Raw genomic sequence first — 16,083 nt, forward strand, 5'->3', positions numbered from 1 at the left:
CATTCTGCCTCTGGTAGCAGGAAGGATCTTGTGGGCTCTTCCAAAGAGAATAGCTAAAAACGTTATGCAAATTTAGACTGCCGTGTCAACTTGTTCTCAAATGAGTCGGGTCAACAACAGCAAACCCGCCGAGAGCATTTTAAAAGTAGCTGAAGACATACAGAAATTCAGTGAATATGCAAAGGGGTAAAGGGCAGAAGATATTTCTATGAATCCTAGCCTATCATTCATAGGGCATGATGCAACCTGAGGCCCCAACTCATTGCTGGAAGAAGGCTTTAGGAAGAGCGCTGTTCCCAAAAAACGTGGAGAGCTCCTATAATAGTTGACCAGTCACACTCAGACAGAAAATCCATGCCCACTTCCCTTTCCTTACAGCTTTCATTCAGAAGTATGATGAGCTCACGTGTAAATGTAATTTAAAAAGAAAAACAAAGCTATTCGTTGTTTTTCAAAAATAGGTAGATGACTCATTGAAGTTTGACTCTTACAAGTTTGTCCTATACTAAAATAGCTTCATTCAAAACTTACCTTCCGGTGTTCTCAACCCCACAGTGTCCAAAACCCCACAGCAATCTCATTCAGTAACCCGGTGAGAAACTGGCCTTCCATTCCAGCACAAAAGCTCCCCCTCCGTCAGTAAGGTAAGGCAAGCTTTGGGTTGGCAGTAGAAGTTGGTGAGTGCCAGCTGTGGGCATGGAGAGCAAAGGAAAGCTAATTTTAAAAGTTGCATTATGAACTCAGAGCTCAGCAATCACTGTACATTCACTTTGGTCACCACCACCCTGAAAGGCATAAAATATCGTTATCTTTTCTCCAGTACCCGACAGATCCGCTCTAGCCCCGGAGATTTTAGCCTGCATCTCCTGTCCTGCTCTCTCACACCCCGCCTTCGTGATTCTTCGTAATGTCAGTGCCCTTGTCGATGGTCCTTCCGGTGCAAGTTTTGCTCTCTCTCCCTTTCTTCTTGCGCATGCAGCTTACATGTCTTTCCATACCATTACTGTAGCCTGCTGGGATCTCACTCTTAGGCAGCCCATTCCTTCCCTGCAACGCCTTACTCCCTGTTACTAATTATCCAACTCATGTAATTCTTCAAACCTACTGGGGTGTGTGCATTGATCCCGCTACCTTTCTGCTCTCACCTTCCCTTCCTTTCTGAAATCAATTAGGGTCTACGGCCCATCATTATAATAAACATCCTTAAAAATCACTGAGTTCTCTTTGCTCCCTTCTCTCGCCTATACTGTCTGCACAGCATGACTCCATCCCAGTGCCCGTCCAAGCCTCCGCACACTGTCCACTAACTTTCTCAGAACTGAACAACACTGCAGAAAGGGACGCGGCTTTGGTGGTCCATTTCCATTCAAGTTAATAACCAAAATTTCAGCCAATCCTGGGTAGTGACCATGAACCTTACTAGCTAGATCTGCTCAGCCCCCCCCTCTCGGCTCCCCATTGTAAAGCTTTTTCGGTACCTGTTCCCAGCACACTCCCCTCTAGCTCGTAGACAAGTTTACGATCTGAGAAAATAGAAGCAAGATAGATCATAGCTGCCCTCAGGCCCCAGACTCTCCTTTCCACTTCCCATTATGAATTTATGTGATTCTCTCTGATGCTGCATGCTCAGAATGCACAGTAGTTCTCAATCCTTTTCACCTCGCCCAAAACTCTCCTCTGCAAATTCTCCCCTCTCCCGGGTCATCGGGCTTTCCTTTGTCATGCTGTTTTTACCAGCGTATAAGTACACCGTTTTTCACTGAAAGATGGAAGGCTTCACCTCCTCCCACCTACCCTTCCCATACATCTTCTGTCCCACTGCTCCATTTTGATTTGCTTGGCAAGAACGCAAGAAAGGAGCTGCTTATATTTCCCTTACAACTTCATCAAAACTGCTTGCCAAGGTCACAGTGCCCTCTGTGATTTTAAAGTTAATTGTAAATCCTCAATCTTCTACTTACTTGACCCATCAGTAGCTTCTGAGATTGCTACTGACCCCTTCATGCTCAATGGTTAGGCTTTTTTTTTCTTAAAAAAATGTATTTTGCTGTAAACAAACAACTTTCTCCTGGTCTTCCTCCTTTCAGATTTTCTGTCTCCTCTCTCTTTTCTCTGCTGCTACTTCACTGGAATGCATGGACCTCAGTCATCAGATTATTTGTGCTACACTGTGAGTTCGAAACTAGTCTGTGCTACATGATTCTCTTAAATTCAAAACAAAACAAAACATAGCAAGCTGAATCCTGTAGTATTCAGACTTTAAGTATGGTCCCTTGATGGAAAACTTTTAATATTTAGTTTAATTCTGGCATGAACTCTATGCCGTGTATGTGGTGAGTTGGATACATTTCCCCATTTGATAACTCCACTTGTATACATCATAGATGTTTTTAACTTAATGTGACCTAACCTGTGTCCTTCTTCTTACCTACTACTCAGGCAGCCTTGGCAGAGGTTTCTAGTACCAAATGCTAATCATCCCTCTCCATAGTTGCACAGATGGCAAGATCTTGGGTCTGAAGTGTCTACTTCTCTCCACCTGTTCAACTAGCACTTACCAAATGATTTTGACTTTGTTTCTTCAGTTTTGGAACAAACTATTTGTTTGACCATCGTGTGATCCAAACCACCACTATCCTTATCTGAATGATTGTAAAAGCCTCCTAACACATCCTCCTTCTGTACTCACTCTCCCCCTGTGTGTCTGGAAGATAGCATGCCTTTAGCCCCATTCAGATCATTTACTCCTCTCCCCTGAAGCTGTTTCACTCAGGCTAGTCTCATTCAGGTTCGGGCAGCCTCTGTTGCTCTTTTCCCTGTCCACCAGAGAGCCCACAGTTGCCTCCCTCCCCCATCCTTCACAAGCCAGCTCTTCCTCAACATCATATCCTCCTCATCCCTTGAGAAGGCATCACTCATCTGCGCTTGTTATTCCTGCTTTCTGAAATACTTCTCTCTCCAGATATTCCTGTGACCTACTTCCTCATCTCCTTCAGGCATTGTTCAACTATCCGTGCCCATGATCACGCTGTTTCAAATTTACTGAAAGTGTCTTGTGTCTCTGTGCTCTATCCCCAATCCCCAGGCACCACCTCCAGTCCCCATGCAGTTTCTCCTAAACAATATACATAAACTAATAGTCAATGTTTTTGGGACTTATTTATTTGTCTGTTTACTCATTCTGTCTTCTGTTTCCATTGGAGTGAAAACTCCTGGGAAACATGCAAAAAATTCTGTGTTCAAAGAGTGCCTGATATGTATATATGTATGTATATATACATTTATATACATATACATATTTTTGATAAATCTATGGAAATCACTTTTCACAGATAGGGAGAGACATTGCAAAGCATACGCCTGACTCACATCAGGCATCAATAATCTGTGCTACTGGGGTGCTAAATGGGCAACCTCATTTCTATGCATCATGTTTAGCCCCTTCTCTCCCAAGCCACCACGTGGTTTGCCAAATATTTTTACCCATTTATGCTTGCCAAATAGTGGTCCAGGATTTGCAGCATAAATGACTCAATATACCTAGCACTCTTGCCAATGGTAAAATTTCTAGTGGTTTTCAAAGGGAGAAGAATTTTTTTCCAATACAACTTCATAATTCAGATGCAGATACTTAATAGATAGCTAAACATTAGTCAGCTAACAAAATTGCCTTTCCAGGTAGTGGGAATAGCATGTGTAGTACTGTGGGAGTATGCAATTGCCTCTTTGGTTCTCTGTCACTGGGGAATAAGTTTTACAATGGTAAGACTGGGGCAAAACATAGAGGCAATATGGTAGAGGGCTGTAGGACCATGATAAGTGCCTAAAGAAGGCATCTGTTTGGTTGAGATTAGTTTTTAATTTCTCCTCTCTGTGTACTGTGAAGAGGGAGATCAAGGACTCAACCAGGACCCTGATCCAGTTAAGCAACGAAGACTAGACTAGGGATGCTGTGGGATGTGTACAAGTGAGAAACATTGGGAGGCAAAGTGATGATGGACAGTAAGTACAACTAGATACTGGCAGTGGCTACCAGTGTCTTAGGATCAGAAAATAGGGATGCTATTGCTGTGCTAGGATAGGGTGCTATGCGCAGGCGTCTGATGGGAATGACCTCAGGTCACTGTTTTAAACACTGACTCTGCAATGCCTTGGGGAAACCCAAGCCGTAAAAATATGTCTGCAACTGTAAAGGGCAGCAAATAGGATACCCCTGAACCACACTAGGAATAGGAAGCTGTGTGTTCAGATTCGCCAAAGCAACCAAGAACCAAAGCTGGAGGGATAGAAGACAACTAAGGGGATTTAATGCGGATGAGGAAAGGAGGTGACAAATAAAGACTAGGTCTTCATAAACAATAAAAAGGGACAGTATGCATTCTGGAAATGCCAGTTTCAAAGGAATTGTGTTGGATTCGTTGTAAAATGGATAGGAGACAGAAGATTACAATCCTCAGAAACATGGGATATGAGAGTACAGCAAGGGAGCCATGTTGACATAGTGATGCGAGGAGAGCTCTATTTTCTCTTCCAAGTAAGATGAGAGGATATGGTGTGGCGCGCTGGGATTATCTGCTGGCTGTTCCCAGTGGCCTGGAGTCAGTCAGATTGCCTGGTTTTTCTATTCTCACTAAATAGTGTCCACTTCTTGGTCAATGTTGGGTCATTGTTACGTGTTACTGTAGGCCTTGGAGGACTGTAGGCTAAGAAAGAGTAGAAGAAGACAGGTTGGCCCGTGGGAATGTGGCAACCTTTTAAAGCAAGGGCCAGCCACTCTGGTGAGGGGCACAGATGTGTTCGCTATGTGCTTTTGTATGGCCTTTAGACAAAATGAAATGGTTTTAAAAACAAAACACATGAAATTTTAATGAAATTCAAATTCTAATGTGTGTACATGAAAGCTTACTACAAGTGGGTTGCATCAATTCATTTACATAACTTACATATTTGGTTGGATACAGCTGCTTTGGCATTACCACAGAATTAGATGGTCAGGACAACTGCCATGTGCCTTGTAAAGGCCTGAACTATCCACTCTCTGGTTTACTACGGAAAGACCTGGGTGACCTGTGACTTATAATACAACCTCTGCAAAGGAAGAGGAAGGGGAGTCCCAGAAAATGGGCAAAGGTGGTATCGGGTGTGCACGGGAAGCTCAGCCTTGAATCACAAAGGATTTTTCAACCTAGGAAGCCAGAGGAAAGGCTGATAAGATTGTACAAACACAGGCAGGTTTGTAAATCCTGGAGGAGAAAAGGGAAGGAAAATCCCTCCCCCACCGCACACCCAAGTTAAGGTGTTGAACTGTCATCGATCATGTCATTCTACAGGACAAAAACTGTTCAATTCATCTCTGCCTTCCCATAGCCTTCAGCACATGGACTTTCTTTCAGCCACTCTCACTAAATATTTAATTGAATCCCAGGTGAAACTCTATTATAAGCACATTCCTAGAAACCCCTGCCCTTAGGGCCTTGCATTTAATTCTCTTACTATCTAGGTCTACATTTATTAAAGTTTGATGTTATGTTTAGAGGTATGAAGAAAACGGAAGCTGACTTCTTATTTAATTAATTTTCGGTTCACTAAATGGAACCACTATAATCAGAGAAAGTTAATATTCTTATATAAGTTGGCCATTTTTTTCAGTGTGAATGGTTTTTATTAGTCATTAGGAGTCTAGGAAACAGGTAATACAGAAATATAAGGCATTAGTGCAGATTCTCTTTAAAATTCACTGACAATCGATGTAAGAAGAGTTGCAAACGTAAGAGGGGAACAAAAAAGGCTGGCACAGAACAGAAGGCAAGAGAAAACTCTTTGGGCCACGTAGAGTTTACTCTTAAGTTGTGAATTGTAAGGCCCCTGGGATTGCATTGCTCATGCCCTGAAGCACTAATTAGTGCATTATACTCGCACGCACATCTATTGCCAGCCTGGCTCTTGTAAGTAGCGGTTGAGTCATCTGAAAGTGTCACCAGGACTCCAAATGACCTGACTGAGGATTTCCTTGTGTCTCAACACACAGATTTCCAAAGCCTTTACATAGCTGCAGAACAGTTTCTTCTGCCTCCAGGAAGGATTATGCCTTCAGATGTAAAATGTAAAATGATATTCACAGTAGAAACTGTCAAGGAGAGAAATCCATCATTCATCATTTAACAAAGGGGAAGTTTCCACGTAATATATCTGGGTTTGTAAGATACAAACACAAAATTACATGAACATGTATATATTCACCCCAATTTTCCAAATAAACACAATGCTCTCTAAAAAGTAAACATTATGTGTTCACTTGAAAGTGCCAGCGATTTAAGTATTGCTCAATCTATAGTGAACTCATAATTAATTTCACACTGTTTTTTGATGTCCATCCTTCTCCCCCATAAATCTTTTTATCTCCAAGGGAGTTGGCCCTGGAAGACCTATAAAGATATACATCGTAGAGCTTCATCATTAATCTGCTTGGAAGACATAGATTGCTGAAAGGGATCCTCTCTACCAGTGATTCTCAACCTATGGGTCATGACCCTTTGGCAAACCTCTGTCTTCAAAAATGTTTGCATTACGATTCATAGCAGTAGCAAAATTACGTAATGTAGTAGAAACGAAAATAATTTTATGGTTGGGGGTCACCACAACATGAGGAACTGTATTGAAGTGTCGAAGCATTGGGAAGGATGAGAAGCCCCGATCTGAAGGGACTGATAATAGAGCTGCCGCTCCTTGAGGCAGAGAATGTGTCTATATACTATATACTAGTAACCTAGCATACTACAGAATAGTAGCCAGGCATCTTTCCACACTTCCATGTGTTAGCTTGTAATCTACAAACTCCAAGGTTTCTTCTACAGTACAGCAAGGTCTCGCAATAAAGAGATGTGTTAGAGATGGTAGGGAAGAAAGGTGGAGGGGGGGGGGGGCGGGAGGGCAGGAGACAGAACAATTATATCTAAACAAATAGGAAATAATATTAATTCTTCATTTATATCATCTTCATGTTCTGTTTGTTGCACAGTGTAGCAAAAACATTTGTAATTGTATTTAAAATGGACAGTTTACTTTTTTTGGTATCAACACAAGCTCTAAGACTCTAACTGGGTTCTATTACTTCTCTTCAGAATCTCATAAACTCTCTTATTTTACCCACAAATTTCCCCCTACTTAATGGTGAAGTGATAAACCTTTTTCCTAAAACTATTCCAAAGTGGAACTGTACATGTAAATGTGTAGCATGAATGTTTCTGGCCTGACTGGGCCCTGCCGCCCCCCTTAAGTCCCAAATGATCACACAGACACTATATTAATTCACTATATTAATTATGATACTGTTGACCACTGGCTATGGCTTTTTATTGACTAGTTTTGTCTAAATTACTAAGCCAGTTCTAATAATCTAAGTATTTCCACGTCATCTTCTCTTACCGGAGAAAGGCTCCAGATCTGTTATTCCTCTCACATCCTACATGGTGCTGACTGTGTCTACATTTCCTAGAATCCTTCACCTCTTCCAGTCACATCTATCTTGTTTCTCTGTTGGTTCACAGTGCTTTATTCATTAACCAATAAGAGAAACATATTTATAGAACAACATCTCCCATCATAAATGGGCTATTATAACGCTTCTCTGGCAGGAGAAAAATTACACACTCTTGTCTCTAAAGTGACATTGAACAAGTTTGCTGCTGGCCTCTGTCGTGTGGGGTGGAGCAGTTATTACATTCCACCAGCATTCAAGTCAACCACAGTGTTCTAAACACTTTGGGCTACTTCTCTGTCCATCATTCCTCCTGTGCTTTGTCCTATAATGTTCTGTAGCTCACCTAGCTTTACACACTTCTCTGGCTGCCTGGAAGCCACTTGGCTCATCCTGAGGGCTTCAGTCTCTTCCCACACCAGATGGCATTCACCAAGCCTTCAGAAAGCACAACTGCATTTATGTAGCATTTAACACCCAACAGAGCTTCCTATTTCAAATCCTTGTGGCTTTTGGTGAGAAAGAAAGAAACACAGAAATAGATACTTCAGAAACCAGGGTCAAATATCTCTATGTAACATCGTTAGGTACTCTATCACATAGTTGATCAGATTTTTTTTCTGCTTATATACTTGGCTAAGCAGTTATTCTTTTAGTCGTTTGTCTTTAATCTTTCAAAAAATTACATTTATTTATTTTATTCTTATGTGTATGAATGTTTTGCCCACATGTATGTATTTGAGCCATGTGCATGCCTGGTATCCATAAAGGTCAGAAGAAGGTGTCAGATCCCCTGGAACTGGAGTTGCGGATAATTGTGAACTGCCATATGGGTGCTGGGAATCGAACATTGGTCCTCTGCAATAGCAACATCGCTCTTAACTGCTGAGCTAACTGGCCAGTCTCATTTGCTTTTAACCTTTAGGCTGTTTATTTCAATAGTGTTTGTCTCATTGAAACCTACATTAGAAAGGCACAAAGTGTTATCATTCTTTTTTAAAGTTGTCATCCAGTTGCACATAGTACATTTAGGGACAGGAAACATGCCTTTATTACTGTATATATGTCTCTTATAGAACAAACACTGTAATTCCTTATGTTAGTGAGGAGTTCTACCTGTTAAATTCTGTACTGGAAAAAGCTTTGTTTCTGGTAGTTGTTAAAAAGTCTTCACAGATGAAAAGAGCATTAGTTGCACTAGGAAGTGGTCACTTGTAATTCCTAAGCCTGACTTCTCAGCTCTAAAGCCCAATAAACTTACAAGTGGTACTTCTACCATGCAGGACTACTTAAGGACAGAAATAAATGTTTGAACTTCAAGAGAAGCAGGATGGGTGAATTCGTGTTTGGAATCACAAACCCTGTAAAACACTGTATGAAATGGGACCCAGAAACATACAAGGGTGGACAGCTCTTTTCTAATAATCCTCTCCAAGAATAATTTCTACTTTTCTAATTCCATAACTATTTTTCTGTGTTCTAGATATTCTTCAAAAAGTCATTTCAACTTTAGCTGTTTATTCACTGTGACCAAAATAGACTGTTCATTTAGATTTCACTCTCTTTGCAAATACTCTCAAATCATATTTACGCCTACAAATTATTTTCTATGAGCTTAATGCCAATGTTTACAAAATTATTGTAATTCATGCCATAGTGGCATGCTTGTTGTTCAAGAAAACTTTCTCTAGGGCTGGACGTTTGAATATATTTTGTAACACACCCTCTCCTTTGCTTCCAGAGAAAAGAATCAACAGTATGAATAAAAGAGTTGTTTTATACTCTCTCTTGTCTTCTGATCCAGCTCTTGCAGATTTGCTTGAGGAGGGGATTCTCATTATTAACCAACATCTCGGTGATGTTACATACCACTAAACTCCATGGAAACTGATTCCAAGTGAAACCGAAATATTACTCTTCTCCATGTAATAGTTACCAACAGTTTTATTTGACACATGTGACAAACTTTAAGGACATCTCCATTGACAGAAATACTAACGTTCTTTGAGTGACTTACTCTAAAATGTGTGAAGACCTATTAGAGAAGCCAGACTATCCCAAGATGTGTGCAAATCTCCACTCAATACCCAGGTACCCCAAAGAAATTGTTAGGAAAGGACACATGCAAAGTCACAGTGACTGTTCACAGTATTGGGAACAGGTTGACATACATCTTTTCCTTATTTGAAAGAAAAAAAGGGAAAGGGGAAAGAATGGTGATGACTGGTGCCTAAAAAAAAATGGCCCAGGAAATATTTTATCAGTAGGAAAAAAATTTAACAAGGCTGAGAATGCGTTACCAGCTAAAGAGTGGCCATCTTTTTCTGATGCAAGCCTTGTAACCCTGCCTTTGGGAAGAAGCAGGTGTTTGCAACATTTCCAGCATTTCATCTGTTTTTTTTAGACAAGTTCGGGAAACACAAACAGGAAGTCAGTGTTAAGCAATTCTGTCCTCTGAACAACCTGAGGTTTTACCAGCAGTATCTACTATCCTAAAAACATCTGTCTCAATGTGTGCACATTTTGTTGGTTTCAAAATAGACATTCCCAGGAACTTATTACTCAGTTTTCAGCACCTCTAATGGGAAAGTCTCAAGATGGGTTCTGAAGCTACCACTACAAAGTCAGGCGGGACCCTTGACATTTGACACCCCTGTTTCTGTGTGTTTCTGGAAATGGAGGTGCTTTTGCATAATGTGCAGAGGAAGAATTCAACCAATGAAAGAAGAAATTATGAGAAATATGGCCAGAAATTGTGAGAAATCCTATGACCAGACATCTTACAGTTACTACTGTGCTGCCCTCTGACATGGGACTTCTAGGGTCTCCCTTCTATTTATAGTTAAAGATTGAGCAATGCACATTTAAAAATGTCTCTCATGTTGTTGCCTAGGAGACATTCTCCAAGGATGCTGCAGTGATTGGTTCTTTCTCAGTATCAATTAGTAACCGTAACAGAACTCACTGTTCATAACATGCAACTTCAGAAAGCTTGGTCCTCGGATCTCTCTGGGACAACAAAAAAGGAAGAGCTGACCTGAGGAACCTCTGCCTCCAGGGTGCTCTCCAAGAATGAAGGAGCCTTGGCAGGAAAACAATATTTTTTCCCAATTAGGTACTTTTACCCAGGTCTTCTTTTAACTGTTAAATTTTAACTAGAACTGCATAATATCCAGCTGTAGATTATTCTAAATTCTCAAGCTCTCCTTCTCATCTAAATAAGTATAATACTCTCTAGGTGCCCTGGCCATTCCCACCCCCCCCTTTTTTTTTTTTTTTTGTTGTTGTTGTTGAAGGTACAATCTCTTTCCTCTGCAGGCAGACAAACTATCTTGTTATCATGCTGTGGTCCCCTAGCCATCCAGAGTGTCACTCACTGATGTCTTTGTATGCCATATCCACTCAGCCTTTCATCCTTTGAAACTTTGGGAAAGAGGAGTAGGCAGGAAACCGCTCTGCAGTACTGGGGAGGTGGATTTAACAAAACAGACCAGTGTTTGGTTACTTGTAGAAAATGTTGAAGAGGAACCCTCATCAATCAAAAGCAACTGGGTCTTCCAGGAGCCGGGTAGACAGCGATATTAAGCTTCGAATCTAGCCTAGGGGAAGTGTTGGTTTGAGGGATCAATTCCTTTCATCTCTAACCACTTTAATTTAGAGCAATTGAAACTGTTCAGAGGCACATTCTCATTTTTAAATGCTTTTCTTGCTAATTTCAGTATAACTAACTTCAACACAATAACAATTTGAATACTGTTTCATTTTACATTGCATTGATAACAATAAAACCAAGGCCTGTCAGTGATGGAGCACGCCTTTAATCCCAGCTCTTGGGAGGCAGAGGCAGGCGGTTCTCTGTGAGTTTGAGACCAGTCTAGTCTACAAGAACTAGTTCTAGGGCAGCCTCCAAAGCCACGGGGAAACCCTGTCTCGAACCCCCACCCCCCAAAAAATGATTTCAATTTGATACTTTTCATTTAATTTGTGCTTATATATATACTTGCCATCAATATTATTATTAGAGTACCATTCATAAAAGCTAAGTCATGGGACCAGCCTAGGTGCCCAAGAGGAATAGTTAGCAAACAAATGTGCTATGTATAGAATGGATTGCTTTTGCCATAAAGACAAAATTATATTGTTTGTTGGAAAACATATGCAACTTGAGATAATCCTGGTGACTAAACTGAACTAGTCTCAGAAAGACAATTATCACATGTCTTCATTCATTTGTGGTTCCTAGATTTTATATGGAAATGTAAATGTGTAGAACATGAAAGCAGAAATGAAACTTCCTAGGAGAGTACATGTACTGGAGTATTATTACCTTGGTAAATTTAGCTGGCCACCATGGATATTATTAATGTTTGTTGTCCATCTTTACCTCTTTAATTTCTGATGGTTATCTATGAAATGTGTAATAAAAATGGGTAAGCTAATATTAGGCTTTATGATTGCTACTGTTTATGGATACTCACAGTCTAACAAACTTGTAATATTATATTTATACACTATGTTATTGACCTGTGGAAGCCTCTGCTTACTTACATCAGTCTAATTATGATAGTTTAGAAATTTTGGAATGAAAGGACAGCAAGAGTTAATGGACAAGAAGAATGTAGTTTTGAATACAAAAGATATTTTAATACATCACATTTATAATAGTTAAAACTTGGAAGCATGCAAATATATTTAAAATATTTTCTCCATACTGTAGAGTATCAGACAACCATTAAAACTACAGCCATGAGTATGTAAAGACAATAAAAATGTTTATAGGATAAAAATTGATGACAAAAATTACCATAAATATGGTAGATGTAATTGCAACGAGTATTCATAAAAGAAAACTGGAGAGAAACATAAAAGAATTAGTGATTACAAGTGAACACAAAATAATTTATACACTGTGGTCTCAGCACAATTGACTCTCTGTATCCACTGGTTTACATGTACAGAAACTTCCCAAACACAAAAGCACTTAGGACAATATTCATTTGTACTGAACTTGGACAGATTCTTTTTCTTGTAATTGCCCCCTAAATGTTATTTTCATAGAATTATATTGTATTAGGTATTATAAGAAATCTAGAGATGACCTAGTACATTTAAGAGGATGCATGCTGGTTCTGTGCAAATCTGTGATACACTGATGTAGAATCCTTCAAGTAACAGTAGATCTATTTTTAGGTTTTGAGAGACATCTATACTGATTACCCAAGGAGCTAGACTAGTTTATATTTCCATTAGTAATATATGGGGGTTCCCTCTTGCCGGTATCCTCACCAGCATTTATTGTTAAAATGAACACATTTCATCAGTTTGTTTATAGGGTCTTGTTGGTTGTTCAAATTAATACAAGTGGAAAAAGAGATCTGTGGTTTAAACAGACTTCCTAAATTAATCACTACATGATCTAACACTAAGGAACAGACAGATTCCTTCTCCATGTGTGGCATATTTGTGGCTCTAACAGACACACCCCAGTATCAGAAGGCTGCATAATTTCTTTTCTCCATAAATAAAACCAGGAGTCAAATATGCTTGGATTGGGGTTTCATGTAATGGTGCTCTCTGATGAAAATAGACATGAATAATGAATACTAAATAGGAACCCAACTATATGAACAAGAAAGAAAATGCGTGCTTCCTACCAGGCAGCCTGCCACTAGCATTGGTAGCCGTGGAAGTAAGCTCATTAATATGTTTGCCTAAAGGAGAAATCTAATTTACTTCTTGTGTTGATTCTGGTTCTATGTTAATATAAGCATGGAGGTGGATTTCTTGATCAGGAGTATGCTTTTAATCTGTGTAAGCTATCTTTATATAGTAGTGTCTTACATGTTCATCTCAGTTATGTTTAGTTGATGACATTCTAGATTTGAAGTGTTGTGGAAAAGGCAGCCTTTCTTTGTTCGCTTTTAATCTTTAATAATGTCACTAAGAGAAAGTCTATATTCTTAAAAAGTTAGCAACAATGGGACCAGTTGGTATCTAAGTAATGGATTTTGTCTGCAAGCACCCCTGCCAGGCAGATGCACTGAGAGACGAGGAAGGTGTCTTCTACCCCTTACAGTTCTGTCCTCTTGACTACTTCATGGGAGTAGCTCTACATCTAAGAATCTTGTATTTTAACCTTGGTTAACAGTCTCATCGTTTTTTGTGTGTGTTTCCTAGATTAAAAACCCTGGATGTAAAGTTTTCTTTCCTTCATCCCCAGCTTGAGTGTCTGCCAAAGTGGTCATTGCCCAGTCTTCTTCTCTATCCTGAGACTACCACCCTATTCATTCAGAGCTTTGTATTTTCTTCTGAAATAATTTAACAATTTCTCAGGTTTTCTGTTTAATTTGTGTTTTGAAGAGTTTCCAGAGCTTCTTACAAAAGATATAACCAAGCCCCTTCACTATCTTATATAGTGCAGATTGATACTGAGAGGTACTCCATGAATCCCAATTGCAAATGCTTGGTCCCACCGGACTGACCATCTTTAGACTGGCTTCCTCAGCGCTCTCCACAAGTGCATCTGCCATTCTTCACAATTATGTTACCTCTTCTGTAAGGGCCATCATGACAGGGTACCTTATCTAGAGTCAGATTAGATTCAATCTTAAGTCAGACTTCCTTAACTGCCTGAGCTGCTTACCCAGCCTGTGCCTCAGTTGTATCATCTATAAAAAAGACATGCTTAATAAAACTCCTTTACAGACTTGTTTCCATGATTTATGTGAATTAATTATTGATTATAAAACATTTTGGTCCATGTATGGTAACTATTAGATGAACTTAGATAATATTTTCCACTCTTGTCTTTATGTCATTACTCATTCTTCAATTATAAAATGTCTTCATCATCCTTCTACTAACTCTTTCCATCTGCTTCCATACATAGATGGAAACCTACTTAGTCACCAGCTACACTGTTTATCTCTCTTAACATGTTAGAATATAAAACTCAGTTCCAAACACTGATAGTGAATAAAAAATAGATGCTACCATCACATTTCTATCTGCTTATATATTTGCGTCAATTACCCCATATAAATACTATCCAAAGGCTATTTCTGTATGTACCTATTATATATACAAAAGGTTTATTAGATTAGTCAAGTAATTGTGGGTTTATGCTGATGAAAACAAAACAAAACAACAACAAAACCCTCTTTCTCTTTGTTTTGACTCCAGAGCAGTTTTGTGGCATCTTTAGTTATGGTTTACAATATTATTGACATGAAAAATTCATCAATTCTATTCTATTGTTCCTTTTATTTTCTTTTAGCTGTTCAGTTCATGGTTGATTTTAGGTTGTACCATTTAAATTCATATATTTTTTTGTCCCAAGTTAGATATCTAATTCAGTCTAAGAAGAAATTACTATAACCATTGCTAATGGCCACTATGACATAAGTATATCCTTTGTGTTCCTGGGAGGTTTGCTTCATTTGGTCTTTTCTCTTAACAAATGTTGTTTTCTAGTGCCTTTGTGGGAGTAGAAGAAAGGGTCAAGGGAAATCTGGACACTTCATTCTTTGGGTCGCTTTGCATGCGGATTTCTTTGCAGCCAGGTTGAGATGATTTATGTTCGTATTGTAGCTGCTGTGGTAGTAGTTATAGAGCAATTCCAGCCATTTAACCTGTGTCCTTCAGGGTCCATTCACTGGCTGCTAAATTTAACATCTGCTGCTTTCATAGTATAATGTCCAAATAGAATGAAAAACCACAAGGATATGTGTTAGCCAGTATTTCTGTAAATATGTTAAGCGTAACTCTTCATTATCAAAATTGCAATTTTCTTTTCTGCCCAACCAGAACATATTCTTTTCCCTCCATTAGCCCCTCCCTGGGTGAAGAAATGAGACATAAGAAAATAATGTAAATACTGTCCTGTGTGTCCTTTATTCAAAGAAGGTTATTTTGGCTTCCCAAATATGCTAATAATACTTGACATTAAATATTTTCACATTATTTGAAATTGACAATTGGAGGGCAGCACAAATCAAAATATGTGCAAAATTACTGAGCATAATAAATCAAGCTTAATTAATGTTCTCTAGTCTGGTTAGGACCTATAGCTTAGCCATTGGACCATTAACTTTTGTAGCCATAAATGAGGTCAAAGTTCAGTCCACTCACCAGGTTTAAGATTCCATCTTTCTGTCTCCTAGACTCTTTTCTTCTCTTGCCTCAGTTATCACCCTTACTTCAAGCTCACTGTTTCTGCCCACATCTTTCAACACTTTGTTCACTGAACTGCCCAATGGCAAAGTGTCTTCTTTGCCTATCACTCTGACCTTACCTTTCATCCTTTGCTGACCTCACAGCATCACATACACACCGGAAATACTCTCCTCTCAGGCTCCTTGCTGCTCAAAGGGGCCACCGCCTTTCTTCTTTTGTTTTAACTTTTGAACACTTGCCTGCATTTCCTAGCTCACCAAGCCAACTCAAATTTCCTCTTATTAGAGTTTGTAAAGCTTTGTTCTTTTCTCTATGTATCCCCCAAGGCGACATTTATGTAGTAATTCCATTTCTCCTAGAGTGCCTAATGGGTGGCTTCCCCATCATGGCAGACTTGAAGTAGTCAATGTCCTTACACAGCTCAGGGAACT

General features: G+C 39.5%; 1 protein-coding gene across 7 annotated transcripts in view; it reads left to right on the forward strand.

Annotated features, from left to right (window-relative positions):
* Positions 1-16,083, forward strand: part of Csrnp3 (cysteine and serine rich nuclear protein 3) — a 193,847-nt gene that overhangs the window by 68,842 nt on the left and 108,922 nt on the right. For 2 of the 7 annotated variants that reach the window (XM_040745482.1, XM_040745483.1), the window contains one exon: positions 556-644. The exons of the other annotated variants lie outside the window; for them this stretch is intronic. The gene's annotated coding sequence lies outside the window, so the exon portion shown is untranslated. The remainder of the gene's footprint in view (positions 1-555; positions 645-16,083) is intronic. 7 annotated transcript variants of the gene reach the window in all.

Source organism: Mesocricetus auratus, unplaced genomic scaffold (assembly GCF_017639785.1).
Source record: "Mesocricetus auratus isolate SY011 unplaced genomic scaffold, BCM_Maur_2.0 Super-Scaffold_100004, whole genome shotgun sequence".
In the NCBI taxonomy this organism is placed as follows: Eukaryota; Metazoa; Chordata; class Mammalia; order Rodentia; family Cricetidae; genus Mesocricetus; species Mesocricetus auratus.